The 18,087-nt window shown below is 37.3% G+C and overlaps 1 pseudogene; it reads right to left on the bottom strand.

Annotated features, from left to right (window-relative positions):
• Positions 1-4,167: 4,167 nt before the first annotated feature.
• On the bottom strand, positions 4,168-17,816 carry LOC137044735 (uncharacterized; annotated as a pseudogene).
• Positions 17,817-18,087: the final 271 nt, after the last annotated feature.

Genomic DNA, 18,087 nt, shown 5'->3' with positions numbered 1-18,087 from the left:
AACAAATTTGCACTAAAAAGGTGTGGACAGTAGCCTAGAAATCTAGACGCACCCTAGCGGCAAATCTAATCTGCCCGCGAGTGTCGTCTAGCAACTCTCAATACCCTTCTGAGCTGTAATCGCCTAACTCTTGCCGGACCAATCACATCATGTATAGAGTCGGTGGGCGGGGCCATAATGACGACAGCCGAGTTGCTCTTGCGTGCTTCTAGTAAACACAGAAACTGGCGAACGGCGGTCTTTCGAATCAGCTTTGACCGCGACTCTGGAAGACTTGGAGTTAAGCTTTTCTCTGAGAAAAGAACAAAGAACGGCACTGAAGTAATTCTTAAGAAGGGAAGATGTGTTCTGAGTTTTGCCGACCAGTTTTGTACTCTCGCTGTTTTGCTGTTTAGTAAATCTGGCAATTTACCTGTCTATTGAAGTACTGTATATGACATGGACACAATGTGGGGAAGCAAGGAAACAAATAAATAATAAATTGTGAGAATTAATTTTTAATGTAATTTATTTTCACTACATGTCATGAGCAGGGTACATAATCAGTGCTTTTTTTTTTTTTTTTTTTTTTTTTTTCGTGGTATGCACACCATGGCAACGCCAATTCCGAGAATCTCAACCAAGTACCTATTAGGTCTACGCTCATTGGAACCACGTCCTTGTTCCTATATTATTATTTTTGCTAAGCTTGTGTGTCATTACAAAATTTGTAAAACAGATTAAAGACCTGTAAAAGCAAGCTAAATTGACATGGTTGTGTCTAGATATCCGGATGTTGAAAGGAGCAAGGACCACTTGCAGGTGGAAAGGGTTATAAACAAAGACAAACAGAAACAACCCCAAGGGGGAAAACAAGACATGACTTAGACTTAGGCAATGTGTACATTTTAGGTTGTGAATTGCAATTGCACACTGCTCACCCCTGCCATTGAGGTACATAGAGAAGCTATGATGGCTGAAACAGGACAAAGATGCCATCACCTGAGACAGCAGAGAGTAGCTAACGCTCTTTAGAGCAGTTTGGCCGTTTTGGGCTACTGTAGAAACATGACGCCGCAAAATGGTAACTTCACTGCAAGGGGATGGCGTATGGAGATAGAAATGACTCATTCTAAGGTAATAAAAACATAATGGTCCATTATGTAAGGTCTTTATACTCCACTGAAAACATAGTTATGTACAGTATATTATATTGCATTTCTGTCAATATAGAGCCTCATAAATATTACACACTGCACCTTTAAGGTCAGTCCTATATTCATAATAGAAAATCTGTTGAATATCCGCTGCCATATCTTGTCCTTTTTACAATAATGGGGTTTTCCCATGTCCTGACATTGCAGCTCTCATTCATCAGTTGCGTCTTGTTCCAGTGTTCATAAGTTTTGTCCTTTCAATATAACAGTCTTCGCTATTGAGTGACACTTTTATTAAAACCCCATCAAATGGTGTAATAATGTAGCTTATGTTGCTGTCATTGATCTATATAGAGAACATTTATATAGATCAGTGGTTGCTGTTCACAGTCAGGGACTATTTTTTCGGTGGAAGGTAGGCTTAGTAATTTTACGTCAAGAAAGTTGCAATGATACATATACACTCCAAAAAATTGTTCAGGCCCTTCGTAGATATGACACATTTAAATTATGTTCACTTTACTTAAACTTATCTAATTTTGGTACAATTTAATTGAATTGTGTTCAGTCAACCTAATATCTCTAAAACTGAAGTTTACTTAATTAATTTGTGTTAAAACTACATTAAATAATTGTGTTGACATAACTAACTGGGCAGTGGATCTGTAGTTCCCAGCATGCTTTGCAGGGGACTAAATTATGAGAAATAATTATGGATTAAAGTGTTATTTTATGGTTTTCTGTACAGTGAAATATGTTAATTAATGTTAAGTGTTTAATGGTCAGTTATGTTGGACATTTAGAGGAGTTTCTGTAATTGTTTGAAATCTGTGGTTACCATTATGCTGGAGAGTGGTGCCTGGGCTGTGGGCAATCAGAGCTCTATGCTAATGTAACATTTCATTACTGGCATTACTCCAGGATTTTCTTAAATTTTCATTATATACATTGTGTATGATGATGAAAGTTTGACACGTTCAAAAAAAGTCATGTTATAAGTATAAAAATATAATTTAAACTGTTTTAGATAAAATTGAGTTTGACCAGCTCAATGACATTTCATTGCATGAATTCGATTTTAATGATTTGGGGCTACACATATTTATTGGATGGAAAACCTGCCCTCAATTAAATTTAATTTGTCCAATGAGTTATTTTTTTGAGTGTACCGTATTTTCCGCACTATAAGGCGCACCGGATTATAAGGCGCACCTTTAATGGCCTATTTTAAAACTGTTTTCATATATAGGGCGTACTGGATTATAAGGCGAATATAGGAGAAAAGTCAAACGTTTGACTACTGCAGTCAAACGTTTGACTGGGTTTGCGTTATGCATCCACTAGATGGAGCTGTGCTAAAGGGAATGTCAACAAAACAGTCAGACAAACTGACTATTCGCACGGAATTAGTATTATCTGGGGACCTCTGGTAATTTGTAATAATTGCAAAGAATGTCTGTGATCTTAATCCCGTGCGAATCGGCCATGTCTGTAATTTGTAAAGTAAAAATTCCCCCGCAAATTACCTACCATATTTCGCCGAACACCGGGGTCCTGTGATAATATTAGTCCCGTGCAAATCGGCATCTCTGTGATTTGGCCAGGATTAGGCAGATCGTATATCATTTTTGCAAGGTTTTTTTTTTTTTTCCTGTGCGCATTTCTATCTTTATCTTTCACAGAGAATGGAGGCTGCATTCATTATGCGCACCGTTATGAATTCCTGCACGGATTATACTTTCACTTTTGAATGAGTACCAATTTGGGAGCAAATTGCTTGAATGGTGTGTTTAATATTAACATCAATACTATTCTTAATGAAAAACAGAACAATAGAACAGTACAATGACAAGCTCGCTTAAATTGGCGCTTTTACATTTAGCTTTGAAACTCAATCGTCCGCCGTATATGAATGAAATCTGACTCCTGCCGCTGGTCTGTGCTCAGTTCAGTTTTTAATTGTAGCGTGTTCTCTAACTGAACAAAATAATTTTTATTACTATAAAACTATCAAAACGATATCGATACATATGACTGTTTATGATTTCATACAGCTATAACGAAAAAACATTTACAAGTCCTGACATCATATCCGGGAGAAGTCAGTAAATTCGAGTAAAATCACAGGGTTTGCCTATCACGTGCGAATGTGCCACTGCCACGCAAAACTCAGATGTGGGGGAGAAATTTCTAAATCACAGAGGTCCCCGATAATACAAATCCCATGCAAATAGGGCTTAAGTCAAACTTTATTAAGCGTTCTGACAACTCCATTCACTCCCATGGTAACGTTGTTCAAACGTTGATGTGCATATTAACAATATCTCCCCTTGGTAATCTTTTAGCAGTTGCTGCGAGACGGTTTGTTTGCATATGGAGAGATTACGTCTTTTCGTAAAACGAAAGCACCAAGAAGGACCGCCTCGAAATTCATCGATGTTCATGTCAAATAGTGACTGTAGAGACGCGGTGCGGCTTTGTAGTTTACCAGTCGTACTGAAACATTTTATTATTATTGAATCGTTTTTATTGTTTTTTCATACTGAAACATTTTGACAGAGCACCTGGATCCATGTATAAGGTGCTCCGGATTATAAGGCGCACTGTCATTTTTTGAGAAAATTAAAGGCTTTTAAGTGCGCCTTATAGTGCGGAAAATACGGTATTTTGCCTTTAATATTTGTATTGTGTGGTAACATTTTATAAAAGCAATACACTAAGGGGCGTTGTTAGGAATGACGTGGTACGGATTTTAGAGCTTATTGCTTTATTTTAGTTTCAATAATTGTATACAAGTGCATGTGAATATACCAGAAGGTAACAGTTCTTTGTCACTGCTGTCATTAAATGTTAAACGTACCTCTCCTTTCACCCCCTACAAGCCCCCAAGCCAGCTGCTTATGTAGGCATTATACTAGCTTTGAGCGTATTACCATGTTCTGTCTCTCTTTTTATTTTGTTTTGTCATACCTTCACTCCTTGGAATGAGTTTTCATGTTTTTACTTGCTACAGGTATTAAACCGCCAGTCCTCAGAAAGAGTCTGAAAGGAAGAGTAACAGGGAGAGGGGGTAGAATGTGTGGGGTGAAGGAGAGCCCATTTCTCAACAGTGATTTACAAGTCTGACTTGTTAAAATCAACACAGCTTCCTGACAGTGACAGGAGATCAAACCAACAGGAACAGCATAATCAAACGCTCTGGCACATGTGGACCCTTTATGTTCAGATGCATACACAGGCATGTCATAGTTCCGCAGAGCATGGCAGCTGTTGACGCCACTGAGATGGTGTTAAAAGGTCAAGAGTTTGTGAGAAAGAGGCAACACTTAAAATTGACCACCCCATGAAAATCATCACATATACTTAGCTAAACAAATCAAGTTTTGTTTCAGTTAAAACAAGCCCTTTTTTTGTTTAGTTTGAACCGTCTGACTGAACCTTCATTCTTAAGACTCTAGAGGAGGGGTCTGGAAACTTTAACATCAAGGGATTTTTTTGCAACAGGAATCTATTATTTACAACATATTTTGGAATAAAGATCTTGCCCTTGATCATCCTTCAAGTGGATTTTGTACAAGGTTGTTAATTTTTGGTCTTGTGTTAGTAATAACTTTTTTTTAAATGTTGTAGGTAAACCTTAAACTTGACACCTAAAGTCCTAGAATCTTAATTGTTCTCTTTGCATGATCGACTGTGATTCTTGGTTAAAATAATATAATATAATAGTATAATATACTAAATTTTAAGTTCTGCATAATACATTTTTTCATTTATATAGTATAAACTGATCTGCACTGTATACTAGAAACTCAGTGTACAATGCACGTCAGAATGTGAGTTATTTCCTTAATTTGTACAAAGTGTGGTGGAGCTGTGTTTGTGCACTTGATCCTATAATACATTATTTTCCATCTCCTAGCCTGATTTATTAATAAGAACTTTTGCTAAACCCGTAGTAGGCCTTACATTATTGTAATATGAGCCATGCTGGTGAATGGACAATGAAGAATAACTTGACCTAACTTTTACCCCAACACTAATACTGACTTAATCCTTATTTAAAACATAACCTAACCCATAATGTTGAAGGTAAGTAATTCTAACGCTAACCTAACCCCATTGAAAATTATTACTAAAACCATAGTGTAGCTTGCTTTGCTAAAACCATACAGCTTTAACGCAACCTTTACAAAAAATACGTATACATCATGTTCATTTTTTTAAGTATTCTTAAGCAAAGTTCAAGTATATTAAGTATAGGCTTTTATGTAATGTATATAGTATAAGTATACTAATATACTAGAGGTATACTTGTGAGTGTACCATTTCAATAGTACTTAGGACTAAATTAGCCCATTTTACAAGTTTAACACTGTGAAGCTGCTTTGAAAGAATCATCATTGTAAAAGCGCTATATAAATAAAGTTGATTAATTGATTGATTGCTATACTTTCATAAACTAAACAGTCAGTATCAGTATATCTATAGGTTCACTTGTAGTTGCAGTACAAATGAAAAAAATTTTTATGTGTACTTTAAAGTATACAACAGTCACACTTAAACAGGACAATATTGCAACAAAATTTGATTTGGCTGTAGTGTCGTTCTGGAGAAAACAGTGATGTTATCAGCTTATATTAATTTATCATCCCAGCCAATACGTGTATGTGGGGCCCACGTTAGTTAAACATGGACTACAGGGGTACAGAGTGGGCATGGGCTCAAAATGGGAATCTTAACTAGGGCCCACTTGGGTGAACTAAGTAGGTCCCATATGGGCAAACCCAGCTGGGCTCCCCATGTGAGACCTAGTTGGTTCACTAATGGAAAATTAGTACATGGGTTGAAAATGGGCTACTCAGTGGTCTAACTCATTCACAGTCAATGCAAGTGCAAACACAGTCAATTCCAAAGGTTGATTACATGGGTAGATAGTACACAAATATCACCTTTGAAATAAATTTGTATTGTTATTTTGACACTTAAACACAATGTGACTTCAATCTATTCAAAGTCTTAAAATTCCAGCACAATTGCAATGTTATGAAATATTCTGACATATAGTGGTAACAGGCATCAAGAGCAGAGAAAAAGGCAAAAAAAAAGTTTATTTTGTGATCACAGAACAGTGCCATGCAGCGACCATTTTAGCTTTTATTCTAAAAGTTTGCACATTGAGTGAAATATTTCCATTCTTAAATGTTTTATTGTCCATAGATCTTTAATAAATGTTTATTTTATCACAGAACAACTAGTTTCCACTGAGCAGTGAGATCTGAGGAGCTTTATCCATCTCCTCACTCAGCTGCCTGTGCTAGGGATGTTACGCCTGATACAGAGGCTTCGAAGCGTGTGTCGAGAACGTCAGGCACCTCTCATCGGAGCTCCGTATCAAGGCTTGTATTGTTTTAGTGACGTGACGTCTGATGATAACGATGATGTTGTTGATGATGTTCAAAGCCTCGTTTGACTGCAGCGCTTCGAGAAAGGGTTCACTTTTAGAGGGATGCTTCGACTATATGACGTGTCAAACTACACAAGCACTACCACTGCCCTCTCTCAAGTCAACCCAATCTAAAGAACTCCATTTCCCTCTGTTAAACAAAAGTACTCCCCAGTTACAAAATTGTGAAACACTGAGCATAAATATGTGAATGAGATTATATATATATCATGGGCGTCAGAAGCAAATAGAAAGTGTTGTTTTTTTTTTTTACTGGAGTAACGTTAGATGCCATATTTACATTAAATACTTATATACTGCCGTTTAGTAAGTGATTGATTGGGGCAGACAAAATTTCAAAAATCAATGAGTCTTTTACCATGGCTATAGTGTAGGGGTAAGATGCATGACATCAAGTTCTGTCGCAAATCAATCAGAGGTTCGAATCTGCCTGTAGCCACACTAGTTCTACATCATTTTCCCAGGGGCGTAGCACCAAATTTTGGGCCCTGGGTACAAACCATCTTGCTGGGCCCCCGTACCATGTATGTGTATGTATAGAAAACTGACTTCTAAGGCCCCCCCCCCCCCCCCCCCCCCCCCCCGCCTCGGGCCCTGGTTACTCAGTACCCTTTATCCCCCCAGTCCCACGCCCCTGCATTTTCCCATCAGATATCAGATCGGAAAGGCATTTATTTTCAATAAAAATTGAGAAAATATTAGAAAAGTGGGAATAACGTGTCTAACGTGTTTAATAATAAGTGTTTTTTGGTTAGGGGTAGTTAAACAGATGTACTGAATTGGAGACGATAAAAGTGAATGGGTCCAACATCATTGGTCGTAAAAAGTGGGTGGGTCTTGTCTATATATATTATACACACACATATGTGCATGTGTGTGTATAATATATATGATAGATATATTGGCCCTCATTTATCAATCTTGCGTAGAAACTGGTGTATATGTTGGCGTAAGATTATGCTTACACTCCTCTCACCGCCTGATTTATGAAGCTGTGCGTACCCCTGCAATCCAGGTGTACGCAATACTTGCCCTTGATAAATGCGGCGGCTGAAAACGATCGTCATTAGAATAACACGCCCCTATATATTCAAGTCTCCGCCTCCCCCACGCCCTCATTTTACGCCATGGACAAACAGAAGACGGCAAAGAAGCGAAACTTCTCCGACGTGGAGATCGGGCGCGCTCAATCATCTCACTAGTCCACTAGTCAGGGCACTGATTAGGACATAAGTCAATGGGCTGACTCCCTGATCACTGCGATATTGAGATGATTGAGACGCGCGCCCATCGAGATCACCAGGGAAGTGGAAAAAAAAACGAAATTGTTTTATTTGGGAGTTTAAAGAGTGGAATTAAAGGCACCTACAAAAACAAAATATGGACACAAATAACGAGTACTGTTATAGTGTGGAGGTTGAGAAGCGCACTCCAGCAGTTTAAATAGCTGTTTGGATGATAAATTACCATCACTGCATTATTTTACAGCACGTTTTGAAAAAATTAGCATTTAATTTCGTATCACGGCACATGTATTGGGGTGTACAATAGTGATGATGATGTGATGTGGAGTAAGATTCATTCACATTAATAATTACTTGACAATTTGTAAGATTCTTCTTTTTATTATTATGATTATTATTCTTAATGACGCTTGTTATTTAGAAGAAGAATGTCGTTTTTATTGATTTTATTATTATTTAAAAGAAGAAGGTCATTTTTATTATTTTGTCAGTCTGAATTATTTTAGTCCCAGTCCGTGCGCAGCTGCCGGGCCAGACGGGCCTGAAACGTCAGATAAAGCGCACAGGCTCGCGACTGGAGGAATACATATGCCTACAAATCAAACGCTTTGGTAAAGTCACAAAAATTAAACATTGACGTTCATGTTGCACAAAAATAAACTATGAATGTTGTTTTTTGTGGTTTTTAACAGTGGGTCATATAGCATATCTTGTCAGTGCGTTTTGTAGTGTTAGGAATTGCTTTTCTGCGCATTTTCCCACTAACTCAAACGTGCGTACACCACCTCCTGAGCTGGCGTAGGATTTGAGCGTGCCGTACGCCAACGTCCATATTGATAAATCTCAAAGTCACCGTGGGTTTGGGTGTACGCAAGGTGTACGCTGGAAATTTGGTGTACGCACTTTTGATAAATGAGGGCCATTGGGTCTTGTCTATATATAATACACACGCACACACACGCCCTTCTCAAAAAATTAGCCTATTGTGATAAAGTTCATTATTTTCCATAATGTAATGATAAAAATTTAACTTTCATATATTTTAGATTCAGACACCAACTGAAATATTTCAGGTCTTTTATTGTTTTAATACAATAAAATGGGCACCTGTAGCCCATTTCCTGCACACGCCTGTCCACAATCTTCCTCAGGGTCCGGTCACCTTTTCTCGTTCTGCAGCGGTTTTTGCCACACTTTGTCCTTCCCACAGACTTCCCACTAGTGATGTTAACAGTGACACCAAAGCTCCGAAGCGTGTGTCAAAAAAATGAAACTATTTTCTGTGAAGCTTTGTATCGATGCTTGATTCGTTCTATCAAAACCACGCGACCAATGACGTCCGAAGCTTCGTTTCACAAACACCCACGTGACTGATTCAGAAAGGTTTAAAAATGCGCGACACAGGGCGTGCCTGTGAGGTGTATTGCGTTGCATTGAGCGGGTTTTTTGTATTGCGCGAGTTTGTTATGGACCCTGTTGCAAAGAGAGGGCGTTCTGAAATGTAGGAACACTTTCATTTGATTTCGCCCAATAAAGTTGATCATTTATTTGGCTTTTGTTCTGCCGCATATATTTATCTATTTATTTATTTAATCCGCACTAGCCTATGACTTCATACATTAGAGACAAGTATAGGCTTATCCTTCTATAATCATGTGAAAGTGTGTGTGTTTTTCCTTGTGTGCATGTATTTATTTAGCATACTTCCTTTATTCGTGAGTTTTATTTGTTTACAAACAGGAAAAATGTTCACATTCACAATACAAAATCATATCTTTATTGGTTTAAGTTACTAGGAGTATGCAATGGAACAGATTGTGTCATATAATGTCATATATAATATATTTATTAATTTATTAATCAATCCATTAATTCACTTTTTGCTTCTAGATAATGCGTCGGTTGCAAAACATTTTGCGACACAGCGCTTTCCCTCACTTTCACCAGCAGAGGTCCTCGTTGAGCTCTGACTTGAAAAGCTTCGAGTAATGAACCTTTTTCTGATACAACTGTGCTGAAAGCTTCACTGGTTCAGAAAGCTTCACTTCGCCATCACTACTTCCCACTGAGGTGCCTTGATACATCACTCTGGGAACAGCCTATTCGTTCAGAAATTTCTTTCTGTGTCTTACCCTCTCGCTTGAGGGTGTCAATGATGGCCTTCTGGACAGCAGTCAGGTCGGCAGTCTAACCCATGATTGCGGTTTTGAGTAATGAACCAGGCTGGGAGTTTTTAAAAGCCTCAGGAATCTTTTGCAGGTGTTTAGAGTTAATTAGTTGATTCAGATGATTAGGTTAATAGCTCGTTTAGAGAACCTTTTCATGATATGCTAATTTTTTGAGACAGGAATTTGGGGTTTTCATGAGTTGTATGCCAAAATCATCAGTATTAAAACAATAAAAGACCTGAAATATTTCAGTTGGTGTGCAATAAATCTAAAATATATGAAAGTTTAATTTTTATCATTACATTATGGAAAATAATGAACTTAATCACAATTTGGGAGAAATATGCTATTTTTTGGAGATGGACCTGTATATACCACTGTCAGAGTCCTGACAATTTTAAGCACCATTTTTGCATTAACCAGCAGTTATCCAGTGCGTATTCGAAGCCTCAAGAAATGAACCACATTTCAACACATCTGGCTGGAAAACTTCAAAGCTTCATGAAGCTTCATTTCACTTTTCCACCACTAGCCTGTGTTTTTTTCCCTTTTTTTATTTAGTGCTAATTCAAATAACAAATGCACAAAAGATATCCAATATACTAACTCTTTAGAGCAGTGGTTTTCAAACCTGTCCTGGAGGCAAACAGGTTTGAAAACCACTGCTTTTGAGTACTGTTCCAAATAATTTGTAATGTCTTTAGAAGGATTTGGAAATACTCAGTCCTTATAAGTAGGTTACACCAGGATCTTCACTTTATAATTAATTATATAATTTTGTACGTCTCCCTCATCTATCACACCTGATTCAACTCATGAGCTCATTAGTAGAGACTGCAAAACCTGGGTGTGTCAGATATAGGGAGATATACAAAATCTGCAGGGCTGGGGGTACTCCAAGACAGGTTTGACGCCATAACTATGTATTTTACAACATATCTACTTGTGACTCAAGTGGGTTAAAAAAATTTAGGATTCTTTAACTGAAGTCTCGAAAATCCTGACACCTTGGACTTCTGGAGACTCCAGGTAGGTTGCAGTTCTGGAAAATTGTGGTGCTGGAGATTAAAGGGTTTCTGATGGTCACACTTAATTCTTCACCTTAATTCTTAATTATTTGGCAGTTAGTGTGTTTTGTTTCTTTGCCATCTGTTTTTGTCTGACCCTTCTCAGTATTTCATCTAGATCAATTTGATGTGGGGTACCAAAAGGCTTTAACTATGAAAAAGGGAATAAAAAAAAAGTGGCACAATGGTTGATTTTAATTTATTTGGTCTTTTTCAAAGGGCCGTTGGGAGAGCGCTGACTGACAGGGGAGTGTCGAGGTGCCCTGTTTGTCTTTTATTTGTTTGTGAAATACATTTATCTTGGACTGTACTTTTTGATACTTTTGTATTATAAAGTTGTAAATGTAGTAAGTCATTTTCAAATCATTCCTAATAAACCTTGCATAATAAACTAAAGCATGAACTACTGGTTTCTGTTCATTGACTCATTTTAACATTTTTGTGTAGCTAGTGCATTACATGTAATGTTTGTGTTTAGGGGTTTACTATAAGACAACCCAAACAGAAAATACGGTAACCCATATATATAATCTCTATATACCTGTTGTGGCCCATAAGAGCCCTACATCACACCTATCTGGGTCCCGTCATCAAACCATATGGGTAGGCCCCAAATAGGTGCTACCTGGGTTACCCATGTGGGCCCGGTATGAGCCTATCAAGAGACCCATCATTAACCCATCTAGGCTAACCCATGTGGGGCCTCCATGGAAACAGAGGACAAAATTAGTTGGGTAGCCCAGGTGGGCCTCAGATATCAGCCCATGTGCAACCCCTTTGGGCCCCACATGGGCGTGTTGGCTGGGATATAGCGACAATGTTGGCAGAGCAGTATTATAGTTTATATTTTATTTTTGTATATTTAGTGGAATAACTTAGAACATAATTTTAGTGTTCCCAACTGAGCAAGCCAAGCAAAGCCAAAGGCAACAGTAATAAGGAGCTAAAACTCCACCTGGGCATGATGGAGAAACATAAACCTTGGGAGAAACCAGACTCAGTCGGGGTGCCAGTTCTCAGATTATTATTCTGGCCAGATATAGGTCAGAAATCATATTAGATTGGAATTTTCGAAATTTATGGGAATCACGCAAGAGACGAGTTTATTGAGGATGGTGTGTTGATTACACAAGAATATGAATATTTGAAAAATTGAGTCGTCGTGCTGGATACAGGTTTATTAGGAGGAGACACTAATTGACACTGGCTCAGCAGACACTCCAGATTGCTCTGGTCATGTCTGGGCGCAGGTCAACCATCTGATCCGAGATGGCCTGGATCCGGCTAACTGCAGTAAACCTCGGGATAAACAGAAAGACTAACATTAGTATAGATGCCACTCTTTTTATGATGTAACAAATACCTCAGGTGTTATGGGAAGTTTTCCCAGCACCGGCTGACCTAGTTAATGCAGCCTAACAATCAGTCAATTGATTTTAATAATGTAAGTTTAAAATGTTCTTTGTGTATGCCATGTAAATGCATTTTTAGTCTAGATTTAAACTGACAGAGTGTGTCTGCTTCCCGAACAATGCAAGGAAGACTGTTCCAGAGTTTAGTTGCTAAATAGGAAAATTATTAATTGGCCAGAGTTTTGAGACCGCAATAGACATGATGGAGTATAATGTGTTAAGAGCTTGCTTAAGTAATGGAGAGCTAAACCATTTAGTGCCTTGTAAGTAATAAGCAAGATATTAAAATGTATGCAATGTTTAATAGGGAGCCAGTGCAGTGTTGACAGAACTAGGCTAATATGATCATACTTCCTGGTTCTAGTAAGAACTCTAGCTGCTGCATTTTAGACTAGCTTGAGTTTGTTTATTAAGCGAGCAGGGCAACCGCCCAGTAGAGTATTACAATAATCTAGCCTTGAGCTCATGAACACATGTACTAACTGTTCTGCATTTTGTATTGAAAGCATGTGCCGTAATTTAGATATATTTTAAGATGGTAGAATGCAGTTTTACAGATGCTAGAGATATGGCTTTCAAATGAAAGATTGGTATCAAAGAGCACACCCAGGTTCCTCACTGACGACGAGGGCTTGACAGAGCAGTAATCAAGTGTTAGACAGTATTCTAGGTTACTACTTGTGGAGCTTTTCTGTCCAATAATAAATTAAAATTCAGTTTTATCTGAATTAAGTTGCAGGAAATTAATATTCATCCTATTTTTATATCAGCTATGCATTCCATTAATCTTGTGAATTGGTACATTTCGTCAGGGTGTGAAGAAATATAGAGCTACGGTTTTGTCAGCATAACAATGAAAACTAACACCATGCTTCCTAATGATATCTCCCAGTGGTAGCATATACAGGGTGAAAAGTAACGGTCCTAACACTGAGCCTTGCGGTACTCCATACTGAACTTGTGATCAAATCAAATCAAAATCGGTGTAACATCTCTTCATTTACTGCTACAAACTGATAACGGTCAGATAAGTACGATTTAAACCATGCCAATGCAATTTCACTAATGCCAACATAATTTTTCGAGTCTTTTCAAAAGAATTATGCAATCGATAGTATCGAATGCAGCACTAAGATCGAGTAACACTATTAGAGAGATACAACCACGATCGGATGATAAGAGTAAATCATTTGTAACTCTGATGAGAACAGTCTCAGTACTATGATACGGTCTAAATCCTGACTGGAAATCCTCACATATACCATTTCTTTCTAAAAAAAGAACATAATTGTGAAGACACAGCCTTTTCTAGTACTGTATTTTTGATAGAAACGGTAGATTTGAGATTGGCCTGTAATTGTCTAATTCTTTAGGATCAAGTTGCGTTTTTTTAATAAGTGTTTTAATTATAGCCAACTTAAAAGTTGTTGGTACTTATCCTAATGTCAAGGATGAATTAATGATTTTAAGAAGATCATCTATGACCTCTGGAAGCATCTCTTTTAATAGCCTAGTCGGTATATGGTCAAGCATACATGTTGTTGATTTTGATGATTTAACATGTTTAGCCAATTCTTTTTCTCCTTTAGCAGTAAATGAGTGTAATTTTTCCTCAGTGACACTACAAAGCTCTGTCTGAAGTGATACTAGTGATACTGTAGTAGATGACTGCATGGTTATAATTTTCCTAATATTATCAATCTTACTAGTAAAGAAAGTCATTACTGCTGTGCTGTTTACAAACATCAGAAGTTGAAGCTTTATTTTTTGTTAATTTAGCCACTGTATCGAATAAATACCTAGGGTTGTATTTGTTTTCTTTGTTTTCTTCTAAATGAGTTGAGAAATAAACAGATCTACCAGTTTTATTGCCTTTCTGTATGCAATCATGCTCTCTTTCCACAAATTGCGAAAACAACTAGTTTTGTTTTCTTCCAGCTGCGCTTCATATTTCTGGCTGCTGTTTTAAGGGCCTGAGTGTGCTCATTGTACCACGGTGTTGGATTATTTTCTTTAATCTTCTTTAGGCGCCTGGGAGCAACTATGTCTAAAGTGCTGGTAAAGAGAGAGTCAATAGTTTATGTGGCAAAATCGAGTTCCTCTAGGCCAGTGGTTCTCAAATGGGGGTACGCATACCCCTGGGGGTACGTGAAGGCACTCCAGGGGGTACGTGTGATTTTAAAATATAGCCTATATATATTTAAAAAGTAGCATCCATGCAAAAATCCTTTAGAAATTATTTTTTTCATAAATATTTCTGTGAAATATAAGTTCATAAAATTAATTTTCTATTCAGTAGGCTATTCAATTTCATTATCCTAAAAACCCAGAATCTCCCCCATACCTGGATGGTTTGACCCAACCTGTCATTTGCCGCATGGCATCAGCTGTCAATCACTTGGATCAACGAATGTGTGACCAGATGTCCCGTTTCCCGGGGACAGTCCTGGTTTTTAATGTTCTGTCCCTGAATTGATCTGTCCCCGGAAATGTACCCGTTTTACAGCTCATTCCAAACAACCCGCAGATATATTGGGGAAAAAAGCGTGCAACCAACACCATACAGCAGCCGCTGGTTTTAGGAGCAAGAGTTTAGTGATCATTTCACCAGCAGATGGCGCTGTGAGCTACGCTGACTCTACTTGGTCGCGTGCGTGTGCCGCTACTACTTCATGAAGAACGTCAAGAGCAGACAGAACGGCATTATCGTCAAATATCAAACAAAACCTAGTTATCACTTTCAAGGTAGTAATATACTAACTATTGGCTTTTAATGTAAAGTAATATTGTTTGCATGTACTTTATAACGGAGCCTCAAAAAGGTGCGGATTGATTTGCCCGAAAAGTTCCGCAGTCACAATGAAGTGATTAACGTTACCATACCTCTGAAATTTAAAAACAGTACATGTGCAGAATACATATACTTAAAATGCCTAGAAGCCTAAAATGCAAAATAACATGACCATTTAAGGATACTAAGAATTATTTTCAAGCATAAACATAAAACTTTTGAAGTAAAAACAGTAATTTATATAGTATATAGCCTAAACTTAAATACAATTATACAAAATTACAATATTTTTTTAATAGTTTTATTTATCATGTTTGTTTTATTTTTGTAGTGTTTTTGTTAAGTCATGTTACAACATTGTTTTAAACTGCTTATTTACAATGGTTAATAGCTTAACTGTTTTCATTGTTTGCTTGTTTTTAATTATGTTATTGTATTAAATCCAGACCAAAAATCCTAATAATCAAACTAAATCATAATGATTATTAATGTTAATAATAATACAGGGACTCCACAACAACAAAAACTTTTTAAAAAAAATATTGTCCCTGTTTTTTAACTAAAATACAACAACAAAGGAGATTTTAGTGATATTTTGACCACTGAAATAGGACATGTCCCCAATTTCAGAATTATGTACACTGTTTGAATCACTAAATTTTAGTGACAATAAATATTTGCAATAAATTTAGCCATGGAATACTATCATCTAAAATGTTCGAAATAGTTAAATTTTTTCAAATGTTTAAATTTTGTGTGTGTTTATCTGTTCAAAAGTTTAATAAACCAGACACGGATGGCAGTGCTCTGTTTTAAGTCTTTTTTCTTTTCTTTTTTTACCAAAAATACTTTGCGCTGGTTAGGGGGTACTTGGCTGGAAAAATATTTCACAGGGGTACGTCACTGAAAAAGGTTGAGAACCACTGCACTAGGGTATCTGTTATGCTGAGGAGATGGAATTGATGAGGAAGATTTTGTACAAAGCAATCTTTAGTTGCAGCAGTGATAGTCCTGCCATATTTGAAGCGAGGGGATGGCTTTGCAGCCTTAGCTAAATTAAGTATACATGATACTAGGTAATGATCTAAGATGTCATCGATCTGCTGCAGAATTTTAATGGTATCAACATTTACTCCATGTGACACTATTAGATCTAAAGTATGATTATGGCGATGAGTGGGTCCTGCTACGTGTTGTCTAACTCCAAGAGTTTAGAATGTCTCTAAATGCCAATCCCAATGCATCTTTTTCATTGTCTAAATGGATATCAAAATCACCAATTAGTACTTTATCTGCAGCCAGTACTAACTCTGATAGAAAATCAGCAAATTATTTGATAAAGTCTGTATTGTGCCCTGGTGGCCTGTATACAGTAGCCAACACAAATGTCAAATGGGATTTTTCATTTACACTACAAAACGTTATGTAAAGCAACATAACTTCAAAGGAATTATATTTGAAACTATACATCTGAGTTATGCTGAAGATATTATTACAAATTACAGCAACACCTCCCACTTTACCTTTTAGATGTGGCTCGTGTTTATAACATTAATCTTGAGGGAATGGACTCATTTAAAGTAATGTAGTCGTCAGGTTTTAGCCAGGTTTCTGTCAAACACAGCCGACTAGGTTATGATCTATAATCATATCATTAACAATAAGTGCTTTTGGAGAAAGGTACTGAATATTCAGCAACCCGAACTTTATCATTTGTTCATCTGTATTACATCTGTTGTTTATTTGTTGGACATCAATTCAATTTTTACTGTTGAATGGTTTTGCTGTTTTTTTGTATTTACTAATTCAGGGAACAGACACAGTCTCTATGTGATTATATCTAGGTGAAAGAGTCTATATGTGCTGGGATTTAGCTGACTCTGGTGATGTGAGACAGCTAGCAGATGGTTGGTTAAGCCAGTTTGTCTGTTTCCCAACCTGGGCCCCAGTTTAGCTCTAAGACTATATGCCAAATTACTCGAGAGAAGAGCAGCACCAGCCCAGCTGGAATGAATGCCATCTAGCTCCAACAGGTCAGGACTGCCCCAAAAACTTGTCCAATTGTCTATGAACCCTATGTTATTTTATGGACACCACTTAGACAACCAACCATTGAGTGATGATAATCTGCTAACTATCTTATCCCTCCTTTTAACAGGGAGGGGACCAGAGCAAAAGACTGCCTTTGACATTGTACTTGCGAATTTACACTGTTTTTTGTTAATTTATCTGTTTAATGTTAATTTTAGTGATCTCCGACTCGCGAAGTCGAACATCATTAGTGCTAACGTTAATAATAATCTTTTATTTACGATTAGCTTTAGGCAACACTTTTAAATTTGCTTTGATGTCAGGCGCTCTGGCTCCCGGTAACATGTGACTATGGTGGCTAGTGTCTCTGTTTTCATGTTCCGTGTAATAGAATCGGCAATAACTAGGGCACTTTCAACAGGATCCTCAGTGACTCAGAACCTGTTTGATGTTCTAATCTGAGCCGAAGAGTGTTTTTTTGATCTGCGACTATGCTTTCTCATCGTCACCAAGGCCTGTTGCAAGGGCTCAGCCGGGACCGAACAATGTACAGAGTTCACTATAGTCGCATCCAAAGTAGTGTCTAAAGCTGTGGCATTGTATACTTTTAAGTATATTCTTAGTAAACTACTAGTTTAGTAGTTTTAAACTGCAAGCATCCTTGAATATAACATGATACTTATAGTTTGCTATTTCTATATTATTTTTGCACTAAGTTCCTATTTAAAAAATGTTTGCAATCTTTGCAATTTGAAATCACATGTACATAAGCTT

The sequence above is a fragment of the Pseudorasbora parva genome, chromosome 17, assembly GCF_024679245.1.
Source record: "Pseudorasbora parva isolate DD20220531a chromosome 17, ASM2467924v1, whole genome shotgun sequence".
NCBI lineage: Eukaryota > Metazoa > Chordata > Actinopteri > Cypriniformes > Gobionidae > Pseudorasbora > Pseudorasbora parva.
The sequence above is the reverse complement of the archived record's forward strand: the minus strand, read 5'-3'. Positions and strand labels throughout refer to the sequence as shown.